Genomic DNA, 19,708 nt, shown 5'->3' with positions numbered 1-19,708 from the left:
TGTGTCTTAGGTTGGAAATAGGTGTGTGTACTCTATTCCTATATGTGGAGCAGTTATCTTCTGTTAATTGAGCAGTTTTCTTCATTTCTTCCACAACCAGTCCTCCCTCCAGGGAAACATCTTCTGTTAATGTGCCACTGAGTGCCACAGCAGGACTGATAAAATTACATCATCCCACATGGTGAGAAGCTCTGCCCAGAGGGAGGAGCCAAGCATTCCCAACTGGATAGAAGCTGAGATTTTGGGACACCAGGACAGCCTTTTCCACTGGATTCCCAGAGGAAGACCAGGCCCATCTTCATCACCTCTGGATCTTCAGAGGAAGATCACACCCTTCTACAGGATCACTGCTTCCGCAGAACCATGTGTGCCTCTCCAGGAGGATGGCAGCCACCATTTCAATTGGATTGCTACCAACCCCCTGACCAACAGGGTGTCAGGTTGTGTTCTGACTCCGTCAGTGTTGTTTTGTATTAATGCATTGGGGTTTTTAAATTTTTTTTTCTTTTTGTTTGTTTGTTTGTTTTTTAAAATTTATTTTCTTCCCTAATAAAGAACTGTTATTCCTGCTCCCATATCTTTGCCTGGAGAGCCCCTTAATTTCAAAATTATAACAATTTAGGGGGAGGGGGTTTACTTTTTCCATTTCGGGGGAGGCTCCTGCCTTCCTTAGCAGACACCTGTCTTTCCAAACCAAGACAATGTGCCTATACACAAGATGGTAGGATCGAAATCCCCATCACTGGATGCTGGGCTTCTCCAGGTCCCTCCAACACCCACGGAAACCCATCAGCACTGTGTCTGCTGTCACCAGGAGGAGCTTGGCCCTCAGAGTCTGACCACAAGTCAGCATTACCAACCTTCTGTGCCAGCTGCTGGAATTCCTCTGATTTATTTTCAGAGGTCTGCCTCCCAGCATAATGGGAGGAAAGCAAAAACTGTCCTGCTTTGAGCTGAAAAGCTGCTTTCACATTATCCTGGCTGTACTCAAGGCTGAAGCCAAGCCTTTGAAACAGCCACATCCCTTGACTCACACACAGCAAAGAAATTCATCACACAACCACGAGGACAAGCCAGCCTCTCCCAGTAACAGCTCTCCCATGAAGATTTAGGGAATGTCTGGGCAAGAAGATGCTGTGTCAGGCTGGCAGCATGCAGAGAGGCAGCCAAGGCTCTGCAAACAAGCCATGAACATGCCCACTGATTAAAAAATCTGGTGAGTAGAGCAGGTTATTCTTCCTCCTACTTAGCAAATTGATCGATTTTCCAGAGAATGACAGCAGGGTGGTAATAGCTTCAATCTTCCAGGGTAACATTTTCTATTAAGAAAACATGAATAGTTTGAGCTGTGTTCCTAACAACAGTCTGGAGCATCTGCAAAGGTCCAGGGCAGGATAAAGAAAAATTTTTACAGTTTGGCATCAGTCAGTCGAGATGGTCATATATGACAGAATATATTATGAATATATGAGAAGTTAAAACAGAAATATAGCATAACATCTGCAGGGAAATACTTGGTGCTGAAAGAGAAAAAGGTTCCATTAACAGTGGGAAGCCATAAGGAAAGGATTTCAGGATGAAATTTATTCTGTACCACCATCCCAACAGCTCCAAAATGCAAATCACTTGCAGAGGCAGTGGTGAAGTTCATTTGCTTTCCAGTTGTGTTGCCTCTGCAAGATGCAAATGATCAATGAAGCTTCACAATAAAACCTAGATTGGTTAATAATGCAAAACAGACACAGACGGAAGATGCAGCAATAATTTATATAGGCTTTATGAATGTGATATTTTTTCTAGGAATGATTTTCCTTTATTTTTCAAAGGCAGCATGATGAGAACTGGTATCAAGTTTCTTATCCTGATTTGAGCAAAATTTCTGAAAACTCAGTTTATGCAAGGGAAGGAGCTGTCACATATCAATGGCCTTTTTCTGTCTGTAAGAGCTCTGTATTTCAGTAAATGCTGGAAATCAGGCAGTATCATTCAGCTGTAGCTCCAGGACAGACTTGTGTTGCTCTGAGAGAGGAGCAGCTCTACTTTATCATCATCCAGCTGCAACAGCTTGGGGGCCTTTTTCATCAGGAATCTGAAGAGAAGCATGGCCCTTCTGGGGTGGGAACATGCTGTCTGTGCTCTCAGGGTCCCACAGGAATTCAGGCTGCTTCATTTCCAGCTCTAACCCCAACACCTCTGGTCACAGCAGCCATGCTCCATGACATGCAGTTTTTAAAGACACTGGGAATTCAGATATGGTGAAAAAGCCAATTTAAGCCTCCTTTTAAAGACAGACAATACCCAAAGCAATGCTGGAAACCAGCTGAATCTTGCCCAGCATACTCATCATTACTAAATGTGTTTGTTTCCTGGGCTGTTATTTTCTTAAAACAAAACTTATCTTGCATTCTACCCTAGTTTCCTAAAGAGGTTTGAACCATGTGAAACCTTTTTTATTTTTTCTATTTGTACAAGAAATACAACAGACCCAGTGGCAGCAGGTATGTCCATACTTGGAATAACTTCTCCCAGTTGTTTTTATAAGTGATATTATTTGAAAAGAAAGCTTCCTTCAGAGCTCACAATTTATTAGGCACCAGAGGACACTCTGCTTGGTTTCTTACCTAACTATTTTTGATGGTCAGGAAGGGTTTTGTATCTAATAGGCTGAAGCCTTTCTAGATTCATCTCACGGCACCTTCACATCCCTTAACATCTTGCAAGGCAGGCCCTTCTGTTGCAACCTTATTGAAAGTCAGTAGAAAAGAACTAGAAGGCACAAATCTGAGAATCCAAACTTGATTCACTCCCAGGATCAAGGAGCAACCTGTTTTACAGGATTTTATTTGGGAAATCTTTACCTTTAGGTTTAAAACTATTTTTCTCTTCTTTAAGAGGATGGGCAGCCTTGCTAAGGTGAACAGAGCTCGTGCTTTGGCCAGTGTGTTTCCTTCTCACTAGCTTTTGGGACAGAGCTTGTTCCTGTGGAACTGCTGATCCTGTGTGTTCACAGACCCTGTGAGGTGGACATTCAGCCGGCCCTGAGCCACACTGAACAAAGTCCATCCACTGTGCATTTGGAACCATCCTCAGCACAGAGGGCACAACCGCAGCAACGCCCCTGTACTTCTCCCGGATAATCACAGCGTGTCACCCTTGCTCCACGTGTTGCTCTGCTGGGTTGCACTTGTAAGGAGCTGAAAAGTGGGTGAACCAGCAGTGCAGGAGGGCAGTTATCATGCTGGAATCTGACCTTCCTCATTGCTGGCTGGCTTGTTCTCATTCAGCTCTTCCTCTTTCCAGGAGAGTATGGAAACACTGGGCAAGAGCTCTGAAGTCCTTACATATGATGGCCCTTCCTTGTCCTCAAAAAATCTAAATCGTTTGAAAAAAAACCCAAAAAACCCCACCTGTAGCTTGTACTAAAGATTAGAAACTGTAGATTGCAATAAAGGGGCAAATATAGACACCATTAGCATATGAGCATGACCCAAAAGATTTGCCTGCAGTCTGGGTTACTTGCTGACACTGGTGCTTCCAGTTCGAGCATAAAACAACCAGAATGAAAGAATCAGTTTCATCATGCAAACTAGATACAGATTTAGTTTCAATGCATTGACAAGCAGCTAAACTGTGGAGGAGAACTGTGACCACAGGGCAAGCCTTGCTTCACCAGCCCAATCTCCTTCTATGACAAGGTGAGCCACTCACAGTGGGCGGAGGAAAAGCACTGCTGAGGTCATATCTAGAATCCTGTATTCAGTTTTAAGCCCCTTTTGGCAAGAAAGGCATTGAGGTGCTGGAATGTGTTCAGAGAAGCTCAGTGGAGTTGGGGAAGTGTCTGGAGATTAAGCCATGAGTGGCTGAGGAAGCTGGAAGTGTTTATCCTGGAGGAAAGGAGGCTCAGGGGAGACCTTATTGCTCTCTACAATGCCCTGGAAGCAGATGGCAGCAAAGTGGGGATGGATCCCTACTCCAAGGCAACAAATTACAGGAGTAGAAGCAAACCAGTACAAGAGGAGGGGGAGGAGGAGAATTTTGTCTCTGTGCTAGGGGACTTAAGTCTTCATTGCAATAAAACTCAGAGTAAGATGACAAGGCCCAGAAAACATCTCACCTCTCCACCTAAGCCAGCAGCATCCACATACAGTCCCCATGTTCCTTCCAGCTACAGCTTTGGAGAGTCTGGTCAAGGACCCCCTTAGTCCAGAGAGCCCCAGTGGGCTCCTGTGGCTGGGTTTGCCCAGGGTGGGGATGCCCAGGACCCCCTGAGCCCAGCAGTGGGGACCAAGGATGGGGCTTGTGGGCTGGGAGGGGTGGCTGTGGGGGTTTCAGTATCATGGAGGGTGTGTCAAACTGGAAGCTGTGCCAGGGACATCACCAGGCAGCCCCAGCCCCAGCACATTTGGATTCTGGCAGCCAGTGAGTGTGGTGGTGTTTGCAGGGGTCCCAGGAAGAGGGGAAGAGATGAGAATCTGACTCCATGTTTCAGAAGGCTTGATTTATTATTTTATGATATATATTATATTAAAACTATACTAAAAGAATAGAAGAAAGGATTTCATCAGAAGGCTTGCAAGCAAAGGAAAAAGAATGGAATGATAATAAAATTTTGTGACTCTCAGACAGTCCAAGCCAGCTGACTGTGATTGGCCATTAATTAGAAACAGCCACACGAGACCAATCAAAGATGCACCTGTTGCATTCCACAGCAGCAGATAATCAATGTTTACATTTTGTTCCTGAGGCCTCTCAGCTTCTCAGGAGAAAAATCCCAAGGAAAGGATTTTTCATAAAGCATGTCTGTGACAAGTGAGTGCACACACAAGGGGAAAGTTGGGCTGGATAGGGGCTGGGAAAAGTGCCCTGGGGGTTTAAAGCCAGAGGGAGAGCTGGGGCCCCCAGGGCAGGGCACTGTCCCCAGGGCTGGGAGAAGTGGGGCTTGGGGCTCTCAGCATGGCAGGTGCCCAGAGAGGCCCTGGGGACATTGCAGGTGTCACCAGCCCCCTGCTCCTTCCCAGTCAGACGTGCTGAATATCCTCTCCCCCCATCTCCTCCAGGCCTTGGGGCCAACAACAACTCTCATCCTGGCTCTGCTGGGCATCTAGCCCAGCCTGAACCTCAAACACCAGGCTGATGCGTCCACAGCCAAAGGGACACAGGAGCATGAGGAATATCTCCATCAGGAGACAGAGGGGAGCAGTGGCACCATGGAAGCCCTGCTCCCTTCTGCACTGCAGCAGCAGTGGCTTCTTTGGGTCAGTGCAGCAGCCCTGGTTCTGGTTCTGCTCTCTAAGGGCTGCTGGCTGTTCAAGAGAAGGAAGCCTCATGAACCTCCTCAGCTGCTCACACTGTTCTGGCCTCCCAAAGACACCTGTGAAGTTGGAATCAGGCTGACTGTGTGGTGTTTGCCAGTGCTGAAGCCTCCAGTCAACAATTTATGATTCATTTGTGAATCCTCAAAAGATTCTAATGAGTGTCTATATGGTGGCACTGACAATCTGCCAACAGCTCTTTGGTATAACAAAATCCCATCAGTTGTTTTCTGTTTTCCAAGTGTCATTTTTTTTCAGCCAGTCCCCGTCTCTCCTGTCATAACGGATGTGTAAAGCTGGAGATTTTTGCCCTTTTCCAGGGAAATCATTGTATTAGAAACAACACTTGGCGTGAAAGCCAGGGATGGGTACTCGGGCACAGAGACACATCAGCACTGCAGATATGAGCAATGCAGACCCGAGGCTCCAGCACCACCTTCTTCCTGGCTCTTGGAACGTGTTGCTCCGCAGGCACCACGCTGCCTCTTCCAGCAGAGCCAGAACGGCTCCCCAGGGAGCAATACCAGACTTCTGGAGCTGCAGCTCCTGATTACAGCAATGGTTTCTGGTAGCACGAGATGAGCTGCAGGAACTGAGCAGCAAGGGTGGAGCCAGTGCCTCACACCAAGGTCAAGATGTGCCCATGATTTCCTCCTAACCACCTCAGAGTGGTGTCTGGAGGGAGCTGTCCCTAGCTCCCCTCCCAGCCCTAAAAACTTGCTGCTGAGACAAGGAGAATGTGATGGTTTGTTTTTCTCTTATGTCCTCTCTCCCCTCAGGAGGAGAACTCCTCAAGCCAATCAAAGGAAAGAAAGGGTTTGGGCTGCCCCTGTATGAATACAGAAGAGCAACCTAAAGGTTTTCATTAAGAAATTCTAATTAAGAAATCACCTCTAAGGGGGGCTGCTGTTGCAAAGGGAAGGTGTCTTAAAGGACAGTCTGACTAATGCAGGGTATAACAAATGTCTGCAACAGCAAACAACAGCGAGAAGTCGATGAGCAAAGTCCCAGGCTGTATGACTCCATCCTTTAACCCCTTAGAGCTTGCTGCTGGAGCAGGATCAAATCCCTGCTCCACCCTAGAATGCACATCTCAAGGGTGAATTTTTGAGACAGAGAGAAGGTGCACTGTGGCACAGGGCTCTTTGTGACGGCAGCAAACCCAAACAGCCTTTCTGAGGAGAACTGAGCCCTTTTCTGAGCCCTGCTCACCTGCTCAGATTTACTGAGGAGTCTCACCCAAGGCCTGCAGCTCCACACCGTGGTAGGGATGTGGGAGCATGCCATGAGGGGATGCTGTGGCCATGGAGGGGATGCTGTGGCCCTTGAGGGGATGCTGTGGCTCTTGGGGGGATGTTGTGGCACTTGAGGGGATGCTGGGGCCCTCCAGGGGATATTATGGCCCTTGAGGAGATATTGTCACCATGGAGGGGATGCTGTGACCCTTGAGGGGATGCTGCACTTCACAAAGAGTGGCACATGAAGTGATACTCACAAACTCTCATTCTGATTTCAGCCTCATAGGTGTCTTCTGGGAGATCAGATCAATTGACTGTAAGCTGATGAGGAGACTCCTGGAAATCCCCTTTCTTGGCCAGCCACAGCGAGCAGGCCCAGAGCTGCTGCAGGGCCCGGGGCCTGCCTGCGCTTGGCAGCGAGTTGCCATGGCTACCAAGTGAGCTGCTTTGAGGGGGAAAAGATGAAATCTGGCCTGGCTGCCAGTCCACAGCCACCGGGGGAGCCGTGGCAGTGCCTTGTGGGGCACCAGTGCAGGGGGCACCAGCGCTGGAGAAGCTCCAAAAGCCACCGCCCATTCCAGGGCTCCCAGCTCCCAGGTTCTGTGTGCCAGCTTTGGAATGGGAAAGGGAAGTCATCCTGAGCTGTTACAGGAATGGAGGAAGAACTGAGCACTTTTTCCAACTTCACTGTGGTTGCAGGGCTCTTGTCCCCACTCCCTGGCCAGCTGCTGGCATGGGAAGAGCTGAGTCCATCCCCACCATCTCCATCTCCCGGGCACCACAGAGCTGACACAAAACAAGGGTGACCTTGGACCATGTCCAGAGCTTTGTCTCACTCCCCAGCATGGCTTGGCAGGCTCACCATTCCATTTGCACTCTCCAAAGTGCACCCCTGCCTGGAGAAGGCTTTTTTTAGCTCATTGCAGCCAGGAACTGAGAGCAATGTGTTAGGGGTGAAGTGTGAGCACAGAGCTGCATGTAGAAACCTCTTGGCCCTGGATTAGCTTCCAGCTGCTTGTTCTGCCTCCAAAAGGAAGGAAAGAGAAAAAACAAAGGGCAAAACAAAGAAGGGAAAAAGAAGAAAGAAGAGGAAGGGAGAAGGAGAAGGAGAAGGAGAAGGAGAAGGAGAAGGAGAAGGAGAAGGAGAAGGAGAAGGAGAGGGAGAGGGAGAGGGAGAGGGAGAGGGAGAAGGAGAAGGAGAAGGAGAAGGAGAAGGAGAAGGAGAAGGAGAAGGAGAAGGAGAGGGAGAAGGAGAAGGAGGAGAAGGAGAAGAGAGGAAATAAAAGAGAAAGGAAAGGAAAACAAAAGGAAAATAAGAAGGAAAAGGAAACAGTAAAAATTTTTTAAAAAATCAAGCGGATCCCATGCCTTCACCAGGTGGCACATATTTTAAGTGTTTCAAGAGAAAATAAGGAATGTATCAACAGACTATGCTCCATGACTATAATCTGTCTTCTGCCTTCTTTGGCTTCAGTTTGGAATTAGTAGCAAGTGCATTTTTAAAAAAAAAATTAAAAATTAAACAGGCTCTGTGTTACTGGCATTTCAGCTGTGTCCTCACGTATATACTGACAGAATACCCTGTGCATCAAATTTTAATTGCAATCAGTTCTGGGCTTAGAAAACTGATGCCTTTATTTGTAGCAGTGAACCATCACTGTTACAGTGCTGCCTTTTACCTGTTAAATTGAAATCTGAAAAAACAGGATACATCTGACAGAGTCCACAGCAGATTGTTCTCTCTCAGCTGTAAGAGGACTGATATTTTCCCCATGGGTCTCTCTTCACAAGATCTGATAACAGCTTGGGCACTGATTTCACAGAATGGTTTTCATTTTTTCCACATTTCACGGCCCTGCTGCATCCTGTCTCAGGCCCAACGTGATGGCAATCCTTCACTTCGAGCTGTAGGATCCCTCAGCCCAGCTCCTTGGATGTGGTAAGCTCTAGTAACTCTTCACAGAAGTAAAAAAAACCACTGGCGCCTCCTCAGTGGGCTTTACAACCAGATGAAGAATTAAAAAAAAAAATAGACCAAAAATAGACCTTAGAAGTCCTTATTTTCTCCTGTAGGAAGCCAAAAACCAGAGTTAAGTTCTATTAAAAGGAGATTGCATCATTTTAAGATTCCTACCATGCAGTTTTCTTTAGCTCCTGTTCCAAAATTTTTTGAAATAGTGACACAAACAATCTGAGTGAGAGGTGAAAACAAATTTAGGCAAGGCAAGATAACAATGAAAATTCTTCTGTTTTCAGTCTCAGAAAGGATCAGCTCCTTAGGCAAAGAGAGATCACCTATCTTGAACAACATAAAGATAGAAGTTATGCTGCACATGCAAGGGAAGGGTCCCACCCACAGGGCAGGGAAAGGTGCACCCCAATTTCCTGGCCAGCTCACTCTCAAGGTGCCTCTCACCACAAGAACTGGTACTGCCAGCATGGTTATTTCTGCCTTCATTCACTACTCAAGATTTTAATTTACATTAACAAATTGGAGAGTGAAGCTTGAGGCTACTTTACTACTTGAGTTATGACTGGCTGTGTCTCCCCCCACATTGCACAACAGGAACATAAAATGGCTTTACATGCAAATAACCGGATATTTTCCCCACTTTTCCTTACATGTCACACCAATCACAGAGCCCCACAGACAAGGCTCTGTGCATGCTGCAGGGAAGGGCAAAATATTTCCAACAACGTGATAGCTTCACTTGTTTTTGTAACAAGTTTTGCTGCTGCAGAGGAGAAGAGGGAGCTGTGAGCTCTGGCAGCAGACAGGATGAGATGAGCCACGGGGAGGAAATGAGTCACAGCCCCAGAGGGGCAAAGGGAGTTCCCCAGAGAAGAGACAGCAGAAATCAAATCCTCCTGGGGCAGCCTGAAGAAGAGGAGACACAGCTGGGACAAAGTGTACCACAGCACAGGAGAAGTCACCACTATTATGCCACTGATGCTCAGAGCCATTTTGAGCTGTGAAAGGGCTGTGTAGGTCTAAGAGCTTAAATTCCTCAGATTCTGTCTTTCTGCCACATCTTTCAGTATTTCTCACTACAGCAGGGAGATGCTTGAGACTCAAATGTCATCAGAGTATGGGGTAAAAAGATATGAATAATATAACTTAACCTAAGTAATGATGCACGGTTGATGCTGTTTTGATTCCCAGGAGTGGTAGAAACCAGGGCACATCATGGATCCTTTCTGGAGGACTTGGGGCTGAGGACACAAAAATCTGTGTACAGCAAGTATTAACCCAGGTATGAGTTACCTTGATTGAACCTGCGCTGCCAGCAGGACAATTTGAAGCATCCAGTAGGCATTAAAAACAAGAACAAAACCAAACCAAACAAACAAAAAGGTGAAAAGCACTGTGGTGAAATTTATTGGACAAGGTCTAGAAATGTCTAACACATATCTTCAGCTGTGAAAGACAAGGGTGTAAAGTCTGTTACCTCCTGGCTGTGTGGTACAGCTCATTTTGGAGTTTTTTTACAGAGCTCTGGTCCACACGGTGAGGAGATGGAGAGGAGGGGGAAGCAGTTCAGCCCCACCGACAGGCGGGAGACTCTCCCAACAGCACAAGCATAGTGCCCAACTTGTCCCAAACTCGTCGTTTCTCTGCTCAGAAATTCACATCCGGGCTAGTATGACTTAGGAACTTTCCCGCACAGGATTTCTGGCAAGACAAGCAAGAAAAACAAAGGGTACAAACACAGTCTTGTCAACAGGTCTGTGCAGCGGAGCCCGGCTCATCTGCAGAGTCAGGGAAGGGAAAGGAAAGTTTCAGCTTTAACAACCCAGCTCCGCCAAGGTCCGGGCACTGCTGCGGGTGAGTCACGCCTTGAGCATCCCATAAAGAGCTGCTCTGTAAACACGGCAGGCAGCGAGGAGCAGCGGGGAATGGCAGGATTGCGATCAGGGGGAGGAAAAGCACCCGGCAGCCCAGCACCCACTGAGCCCAGCCCTGGGAACAGGGATGAACCACGGTCCGAGCAAAGCGCTGCTCCCCGCCCCGGACCGCCGCATCACTCCACCAAGCCTTCCGACAGCGCTGTGGAACTCCCCTTGGCACTTTGTGGGCTGTACTTAACATTTCCCACCCCCAGAGGCGTCCCGGCTCCCCAGGGATTCCTTCTTGGTGTTACAGACGGCTGATGAGATGATTGGCTCTGGCAATTAAGGGATAGTTATTGTGCGAATATTAAGAAAAGATTTGGTGATGTATAGTTATGTTATTGTGGTTTAGACGTCCTCTGTTCTCCTCATGGTTCCCTTTCCCCCCTGTATTGTTGCCATCAGACAGCCAGGGCTGTCTAGGACAGGCAGAAAGAAGGTGTGCACACGTGTCCCTTACATGGGGCAGTTGGGGATGGAAAAGCTTGTTGCTTAGGGGGTGTGGCATGGCAACACCTGACCTCCAAGCCAGTTACAAGAAAGCAGTTTCCACCAATAAATGGCAAAGAAGAGCTGACTGACAGACTTTGGGAGAGGACAGGGCTGGCCGATGTAACCCCCAGGGGTTTAAAAGACTGAGCACCCATCTTGAAGAAGAACCAGCCACTTCTTCTGCGTGAGGGGCAGTTTCCAGTGCTGCAAATTCTTCCTTATGTAGTCTGTGAAAAATGTGTATTTTATGATTGGCTTTTTGCAAATATTAAATTGAATATTATATGTGTTATGTAAGAAAGTTATGCTGTATTAATTCTCTTAAGTAGTGTGTTAAATATAGTGTTAGGTTATAACATAAGGTTAAAATAGAAACTGTGCTATGTAGGATACTTTTTTTCCTAAAGAAAGGACTCAGACCGAGATAGCAGCCACAGGACACCTAAATCTTTCAGAGAAAGGGAATTTATTGCTCCATTATCAAAAGAAACGAACTTCTTCCCACCTTGCTCAGCCCTAAAGATGCCGTTAGGATTAAGAGGAAGAAGCTGACACTGACCAGACAGAATCCTGTGTTTGAATGGAGTTTATGCATCATGTATGAGATGCATGAATATGCAACAGGTTATTGTTTTTAAGGGTTAATCCTCTGTTACTGTGGGTCCTTTTTCAGACTTATGCTACCCAGGAAAAGGTACCTGGACATCTGTAACTCTTTGTTTCTATTGTCTCATATTGTCCTAATCCAAATTGTCCAAATTATTATTACTCTAATTGTATTACTATTTTTATAACCATTTTATTACTATTAAACTTTTAAAATTTTAAAGACAAGTGATTGGCGTTTTTCACATAGTCCTTTTGTTGTGTTTTTGTCACGGTTTAATAAACCCTTTTAAATTTTCAAAGCGAGCAGTTGTTTCTCACATTGGGAAGGTGAAGCCAGTCTCCCAGCTCTTGCTGCAAACCCAGGTTGGGCAGCAGGGGCAGAGGATGTGGAGGAAATGTCTGGGCTGGCATCACTGCACAGATACTGGTACTGAACTCTCCAAACTCCTTGTTCTTCCTGTGAAAAATGCCAATCACTTGTTTTTAAAATTTTAAAATTTAATGATAATAAAATGGTTATGGAAATAGCAATACAATTAGAGTAATAATAATTTGGACAGTTTGAATGAGGACAATATGAGGCAACAGAAACAAAGAGTTATGGACCTCTGGGTAGCTTTTCCTGGGGAAAACAAACCCGAAAAAGGACACTCATTAACGAAGGATTAACCCTTAAATACAATAGCCTGTTGCATATTCATACACCTCATACATGATGCATAAATTCCATTCAAACACAGGATTCTGTCTGGTCAGTGTCAACTTCTTCCTCTTAATCCTAACTGTGGCATCTTGACTGAGTGAGGTGGGAAGAAGTTCGTTTCTCCTGATAATAGAGCAATAAATTCTTTTTCTCTGAAAGATTGAGGTGTCCTGTGGCTGCTCTCTCGGTGCGAGTCCTTTCTTTAAAAAAAAGTATCCTACATAGCATAGTTTCTTATTTTAACCTTATGTTATAACCTAAAACTATACTTAACACACTACTTAAGAGAATTAATACAGCATAAGTTTCTAACATAACACATATAATATTCATTTTAATATTTGTGAAAAGCCAATCATAAAATATGCATTTTTCACAGTTATCTTCTGGCAACAGTGCACAATGCTGGTAGAGCCTTCTGGAGCTTTTTTTAAAAGGATAAACTTGCTATCATGATTTATCAATATTTTCCCTACAGTGGGAGAGGATTTTCACAGGTGTAGATATCTTAACCTGGCTCATGCAAAATAGTGTCTCCACACTTTCCTGTTGCAAAAATGATAGTTTTTTTACTTGATCTAAAACTCACTGAGTGGCAGTGGAAACCCAATACTTTCAGGGAGGTTTGAAGCTAGTCCCTGGCAAGAGCGAGTGAACACATTTCCTCCAGCTGTGGCAAATTCTGAGGAATGGAGGAGAATTTTGACTTCCTGGTGTCCCTAGCAGGTGGGCACTTGCACTCATACTGTGTTCTTTGCAAAAATACTGATTTTCAGGGTCTACACAGCAGGATACATTCATTTTCTCAATCAAGGCCGTTGTTTTTGCCACATTTAATAATTGCACATTAATTATTTAGTTTATTACTCCACCCCAAAGCTGCTGTGCTGCTGGCCTGGTGTCTGAGGAGAGCAGAGCAGGACAGATCTGCCACGGAGCTCACTGGGGTGAGTCACAGCAGAGCTGTGAGGGGAGCAGCAGCCATGGGGTGAGGTTGTCATCCACCTCCCAGAATGGATCTTGGGGGTCCAGCCCCTCTCCCCTTCCAGGAAGCTTCTCTGCTCCTCATCCAGAAGCTGCCTGGGAATTTGGACACAGGGCAGGGGTGCTCTGTTGGTGCCAGGACAGAGAATCACCATGAGCAGGGCTGGCCAGGCTGGTTCTGGCTGGGCACGGTGTTTCTGTCCCTTGCAGTGCCATCACAAGCCACCCGACACAAACCAAATTCATTTCCTTAAGCAGAGGATTTCCTGTCACTCCTCTCCTCCTCCGTGGTGACTTGAATTACTTCGGATTTTGCAACATTTGGGGCTGCTGTTCACAAAACCTAAGTTCCCCCAGAACCGCTGTGCATTTCCCACCCGCCCACATTTGTGGCACACATTTGCTGTGTCTGCAGATGGAGTTTTCTCACCTTCACAACACAGCACAGGGCACTGGACACCCACAGGCAGCTCTGGCATGGTCCACAGGGAGCAGAGCACCACCTCAGCTCACAGAGTTGTCTGGCCCCACCAGCCTGCCTCAGAGAAGCAGCGTGTGGCCCTGCATAGAAGTGGCAGATTTGTGGGTTTGTGGTGTGCAAAACCCTCTCCCTCCCCATCACAGCTCATGATGATTTGCACGTCAGCAGCATGTAAATCGTGCTGGCTTGCTCTACCAAGTGCTTTCACCACAAATCAAGTTCTCTGCACTCCTGAGCTCCCCTCGCTCCTGAGCATGCACGGAAACGGGTTTTGCCGCAGTGCAGGGCTGCCCCAACTGCGCATCTCAGGGCAAACACAAACCCAGCAGATTAAAAGAGAAAGGAGGAACTGAGAATTGCTCCCAGGGGAAAGCTGTCCGTGCTTTGGCTCCATCAATGCCATATGCCTGCGTTCAGAGGAGCATGAGCAGGAAGGGAAGCTGCTGCAAGCAGGGATGTCCTCGGGCAGTGCAAGGCAGGGCCTTTCACCCAGCGAGTGCTGTGGCCCTGGTGCTCACTTATCCATGCTTCAGCCCAATGCTTGTTCAACCTGCTGGCTTTTTTTAACAATTAAAAATGTCTGCTGCCTTCAGAGCAACACACAGCTGTAAAATGTTTTCTATGCTACCCATGTTTCCTTTCCAAGCAATCCCAGCTCCGTGTTTTCACGCACTTCTGAAACAAGAAATTATTTACTGCGAAGCAGTGTTGCAATTTCCCATAAAATATTCCTGTGCTGGCCTGTCCTTGGTTTGGCTTCCTTTTTGTTGTTTTGACTGGAAGTTGTGCTTCTTAAGAGGCACCAAGTGTGGTATTAACCTAAGAAAAGACCTGTGAAACTTTATCTGAAGGCAGTCATGGTGCCAACTCCGGAGAAGAATTTGATCCATGCAACTGAGAAAAGATATGAAGAGGGAAGTAATGGCAGAGCAATGGATATAATGGATTCAGGGAGGCAGGCTGTAAGCAGATACATGGTTGGCAATATTAATGCAGCTTTTAACATATTAATGTCACTTTCAGATGAGGCCCTAGTTAACCAAGTTAAACACAGGATGAACCAGACTCTAACAAGGCTGATAATTGCTCCACATCCACCAGCCCCTATTCAGCCAGTCTGCAATTATTGAGCAGACAGAGCCCAGCATTGTAATTTCCCTGCATCTCAACAGGAATTTCTTGTTTCCCAGAGGTTTTTTCTTTCCCATACCCTGTCACAAGTGCAGAAGGAAACACTATGGCAGCACTCTTGTAATTACTGACATTTTGTTTCAGTATGGGCAGCTGCTGAAAGAATACAAGAAGAATCATGGAATCACAAAATAGTTTAAGTTGGAAAAGACCCTTGAGATCATCGAGACCAACTGTTAATCCAGCACTGCCAAGCCCAACACTATAAACCATGTCCCCAAGTGCCTTTTTACATTTACATGCCTTTCAAATCCCTTCAGGGATGGTGACTCCACCTAGGCAGCATCACTCTCCAAACAACATAGGATCAGGGAAGAATTTTCAAACCCTAGGAGGAAGCAAAAGAGGTATTTCACAGTCCTGACAGAAGAGCATTTTGTGTTTTATAGCAACCAGCCCTGTCCAGGTCTCTCCCAGAAGCAGAGTCCTAAAAACCCCCAAGGAACAGCTGCAAAAATTTTTTTTTGCATTACAGGGTCATGGCCACTCTGTGCTGCTTCTGTCACTGACAGCTACAGCTGATATCCAGGCTGCAGCTCTGGATAACCCTTGCAAAAGCTGAGTGGAGGCAGGTGGGAGAGATTTTTTTCCTCACATTCCTAGCCGCGATGATCTCCAAGGTTTCTGTCAAAATTCTGCCTTATGCTAACATTTTGGTGTGTGACTTCATTGCAACTTTATTATATCTATCAGTGCTGTTTTGAGTTATTCTTCTTCAGTGTTTAGTCATTAGTCTTTTATTCTACCTGTGAATCATGGGAGCATTGGTTAGTGGTACATTGCATCACATCTTGTACAAAATAATTGCAAGATATTTATGTATGTATGAATGCATATGCACACTAAAGTAGTTGAGAATTAGCTTTAGTTTTGCTTTTGGATTAGTTAAAAACTCTATTTTAATCTGGCTTGGGCTTTTTCAACCTTGATTGCACATGAATCTGAGCATGGGTTAGACAGCGAGGAAAAGACAAACCAAAACATAAGCAGGGGTGTGATGACATGTAAAACCTCACCTTCATCACCCTGGCATCAAAACTCACCCACTCCCCCTCTGCAAACCAAAGCAGACAATTTTTGACTTCTTTTACCAGATGCACTTCAGAAAACCTATACTCTTTTTCACAGCCCTTCCTCTGGGGAGCCTTTTAATACCAAGAATCTCAGGATTAATTTCACCTGAAGAAGGGAAGTGCCCTGGGGGGACCATTGTTCACCTTGATGATTGAGGATAAGGGCACTGTGGCACTGGAGGGAATGCTATCAGTCTCAGGCAAATTACTGTTTCTCTAGCAAATGGAGACTAAGTGAGAAAATGTCCAAGGAGTACGTGGAATTTTTAATCTCTTGCTTGGATTTTATGATTTGGCACAGATCAAAGCATTTTCCAAAAACCTGCACCTTGACAGTGTAAGCTTTACTTAAAAGCGATGTGTTTTATTTTGTGAGCGTGGATTTCCATTGATTTTGAAACCCTAGTGCATAAAGAGTTTAAAGTGTATTTCTAAATGCACAAGGCTTTTCTGTCTCACCTCTCACAGGACTCACCAATCTGCAATTTCTACCTGCACAATTCTACCTACGACTCTAATCCTACAATTTAAGAACCCAAGACAAATGGTATTGTCATTTTCATATGCATAAATATTTACAAATCAGGCTCATAAAAGTTAATGAGGCCTAGTCCATGCACTTTTCTCTATTTTTATAATTCAGTTTACACCTGAGAGAACGTACCTCACACTGGGAAAGTTCTTTTCAGATAAAGCCAGCAGACAGAGTGAGCTGCAGGCTGGCCACTCCTGCATAGCTGCAATGTTTGACATTCACTGGGGCAACGCCTCACTCATCATGCTGCTCTTCCTTTTGGACTCACTCTGGGGTCACAACCTCATCTGGATCTGTATCCAGTCCAGAAAAATGCCTGTGGTTTGCTAAAAGCTTAATTTACAGTGTGGTTTTCAAGTCAATTACCTTGAATTTCTGCTGACTCCCAGAACTGACAGCACGCTTTGGCTTCCCCAGTAGAAACTGGGGAGAGAGGAGAGGACCAAACACAGGTGGGTGGGACACAATCCTGGATGATGGAGGCTACAATTTTGGTTTTTTTCCCCTCATGGTTGCATGTGATACATTGTACTAAACTTTGGGATTTGCTGCATTTCAATGTAACAAAGGAGAAAATTTGCATAGATGAAAACTTTCATACGTATCACCCAAATCTGGCTACAGAAATTATTCAAGAATAATTTCAAAATGGTTTTGGTTTTTAATCAAAGTTCAGCTCAGTATTTAGGGAATTACAAAATATTAAATCTCAAGGAGGACTAATTTTCTCTTGGTTGGTGTCAAAGTTTATGTCTTTTGTCTCAGGAGAGGAAATCTCCACTCAGCAGTGGGATAAAGTCCAGCAGGAAATCTTCACACTGCACTAAACTAGCAGAGGACAGAAAATTTATATGATATAGGATGTTTATAACATGTGCAAAAATACATGTGTCCATAGATAAGGAAATAAACCTTTCTTTTCAATAATAAGGACTGGCATTATTGCCTTCTAGAGCAAGGATGTCATCAAACTAGGCTTATCAACAAACAGTATTTCCATTATTTAAAAATTACAATTTCCATTTACTGAACGTGCTGTGAACAAAAACAGTAGAAGAAGAAATGAAATGTACTTTGTTCTTTTGGGTGTGATAAAACAGGGTGGGACTGACTGCATCAAATTAAAAAGAAAAAAACAAGTAAATCCTAATGGTTTTGGGTTTCAGAGGAAGACAAGAAAACAAAAGCTTCCAATGAGTTTCTTTGTAAACCACAGGAACAGGATGAAAGACATTTAAAAAAACCCCTTTTTAACTAGTTTTTGTACTAAGACTTCTTTTAAACTACCCTAGATAAAAATCCAGTTACACAAGAGATTTTGTACTTTATTTTGTAGATTTTGTGAATGACTCATAAGCTTGCAGTCATACCATTATGCAAGTTATATTAATAAAATATGTATGCCTGGCAAAAATTTCATCCCATCCTGCCAGAATTCAGAGCACCTTTTTATTGGGAGGCATTTGACGTCAACTGGTGCCCTTTGGAGATGAGGCATGGTGGGGAAAATGAGTCTGTGATTCTCCATTCCAATTTTAGACTCCTAATACCTTGAATTACAAGGAAATGTATCCATGACTATTAAAAGCACACAAACTCTTTTTGAGTACTTCTTCACATCACTGCAGTAAAGAACAACCTGTGTGCTCCTGATGCGGTCACCTACTCTTTTTCCAGCCAATAAACATTGAAAAAAAATGATGTTTGTGCTGTCCATCACTTCTTGCATCTGTTTCTGATCAGCCCTGTGCAGAACTCCATGGCTAATGCCATGTAAAATCTCAGCAAGCCTCAGTGGCTTTGTTCACTTGCAGGTGTTCTGAAGGAATGAGCAGAAACCGTGACAGAAAACACAGCGTGATTTTGATACCATACACTTGTTTGCTGCATGAAAAACTTATTTTTTCCTAGTTAGACATAATAAGTGTCAGACTGACTTGGATAATTACAACTGCTCTACTCAAACATCCAAATCTTCACCCAAATGAGCAAACTGTTGGAGTGGTGTTTAGGCCTTCGGTATTTAAAAAGCTGACTCAGGCTTCCAGCTGACTCCCCTTCTGTCAGACAAACAAGAACCTGCTTTTCCATCCCCAGGTAAATGTGTGCTGCCTGCATCCTTTACATATAAACTACATATAGCTAAGAATAAACTTGGGAAGAAATTACCAATAAACAATGGTTTCTTGAAGCAGTGGCAAGCCAGAGGAGCCTTCTAATAGAAACAACAATGCCAAGCCCTTGGCCCTAAAGCAAGATTTCCTTGCAAGGCTGGATGGAGCCCAGCCAGTTTACAAAACATTGCAACAACTGCAGGACCTGGGGCAAGCGTCTGGGCAGCTCCCCTCCTTCCTGCAGCAGTGCTCAGGACCTCATTTATAATCTGAACCTACTGGCAGAGCTGGAATGATGCACTTCTGGGTCAGCAGAGCCCTGGATGCCCAGCATGATGCAGGCTGACATCACTGAGGGTTTCTTGTCTTGCTGCCCTGCTCCTGTGCAGCTCCACCACTCCAATTACTGTCAGCTCCAGTTGTTTGTCATCAGGCAGTGAGGTGGGTGACGCTCCCTGAGGGCTGCCTGCAGCCAGCTGGAGGAATGCAGCACAATCTGTTGGACCTGTCAGAGTGACCCCAGGTAAACCTGCACAGGGGTAAACCTGCTCACATCAGCCCCTCCACCTCCTCTGGAGCGCCTTGGCTGAGTGTCACAGGCTGAAATCAGGAAGGAAAAGCAGGGGTGGTTTCAGGCAGATCCCTCTGAACATTCCCCCTCTCTCTGTAGAACAAAGTCCTTTCCCAAGACCTTGAGGGGAGGCCTCACCCACTTGTTTGACAGCTGAGGGCGTGGGCACTAATTGGGTTTACAGGCTTCCAACCACGCAGATTAACCTACTGCCTGCTCCCCAGGGAAGCAGCTGAGGAGCACTCCCTAAAGACCGGGACACTTTTCCTTCTTTCTTCTTCAGACAGGGCCTCCTGACCCACGGATGTGCTCAGGAGCTGCTGCTGTTGCCCCTTCAGAGTAGTGCAACTCCTCCAACAGCTGTTCTGTGGGAACCCAGGAAATTCCCTGGAAGACTTGAGCCCCTTGGAGACCTTGGCACAGAGCCCAAGACCCCTGTGCCTTTGATTTTGCCCTTGGAAAAAAACAATTACCAGCCTTGTGTGAAGAATTACAAGCCACAAAAGTTTAGGTA

General features: G+C 45.5%; 1 long non-coding RNA gene across 1 annotated transcript; it reads left to right on the top strand.

The window, feature by feature from the left end:
* Window positions 1-286: 286 nt before the first annotated feature.
* LOC139604604 (uncharacterized) lies at window positions 287-8,049 on the top strand. The gene is made up of 2 exons (XR_011684021.1): window positions 287-1,216; window positions 6,829-8,049. It is a non-coding gene; the product is annotated as an uncharacterized lncRNA (long non-coding RNA).
* The last annotated feature ends 11,659 nt before the right edge of the window (window positions 8,050-19,708 follow it).

Source organism: Agelaius tricolor, unplaced genomic scaffold, assembly GCF_023055355.1.
Source record: "Agelaius tricolor isolate 1412-34295 unplaced genomic scaffold, bAgeTri1.0.p SCAF_53, whole genome shotgun sequence".
Taxonomy (NCBI): domain Eukaryota; kingdom Metazoa; phylum Chordata; class Aves; order Passeriformes; family Icteridae; genus Agelaius; species Agelaius tricolor.
Note: the sequence above shows the minus strand (reverse complement) of the source record. Positions and strands in the feature narration are given on the sequence as shown.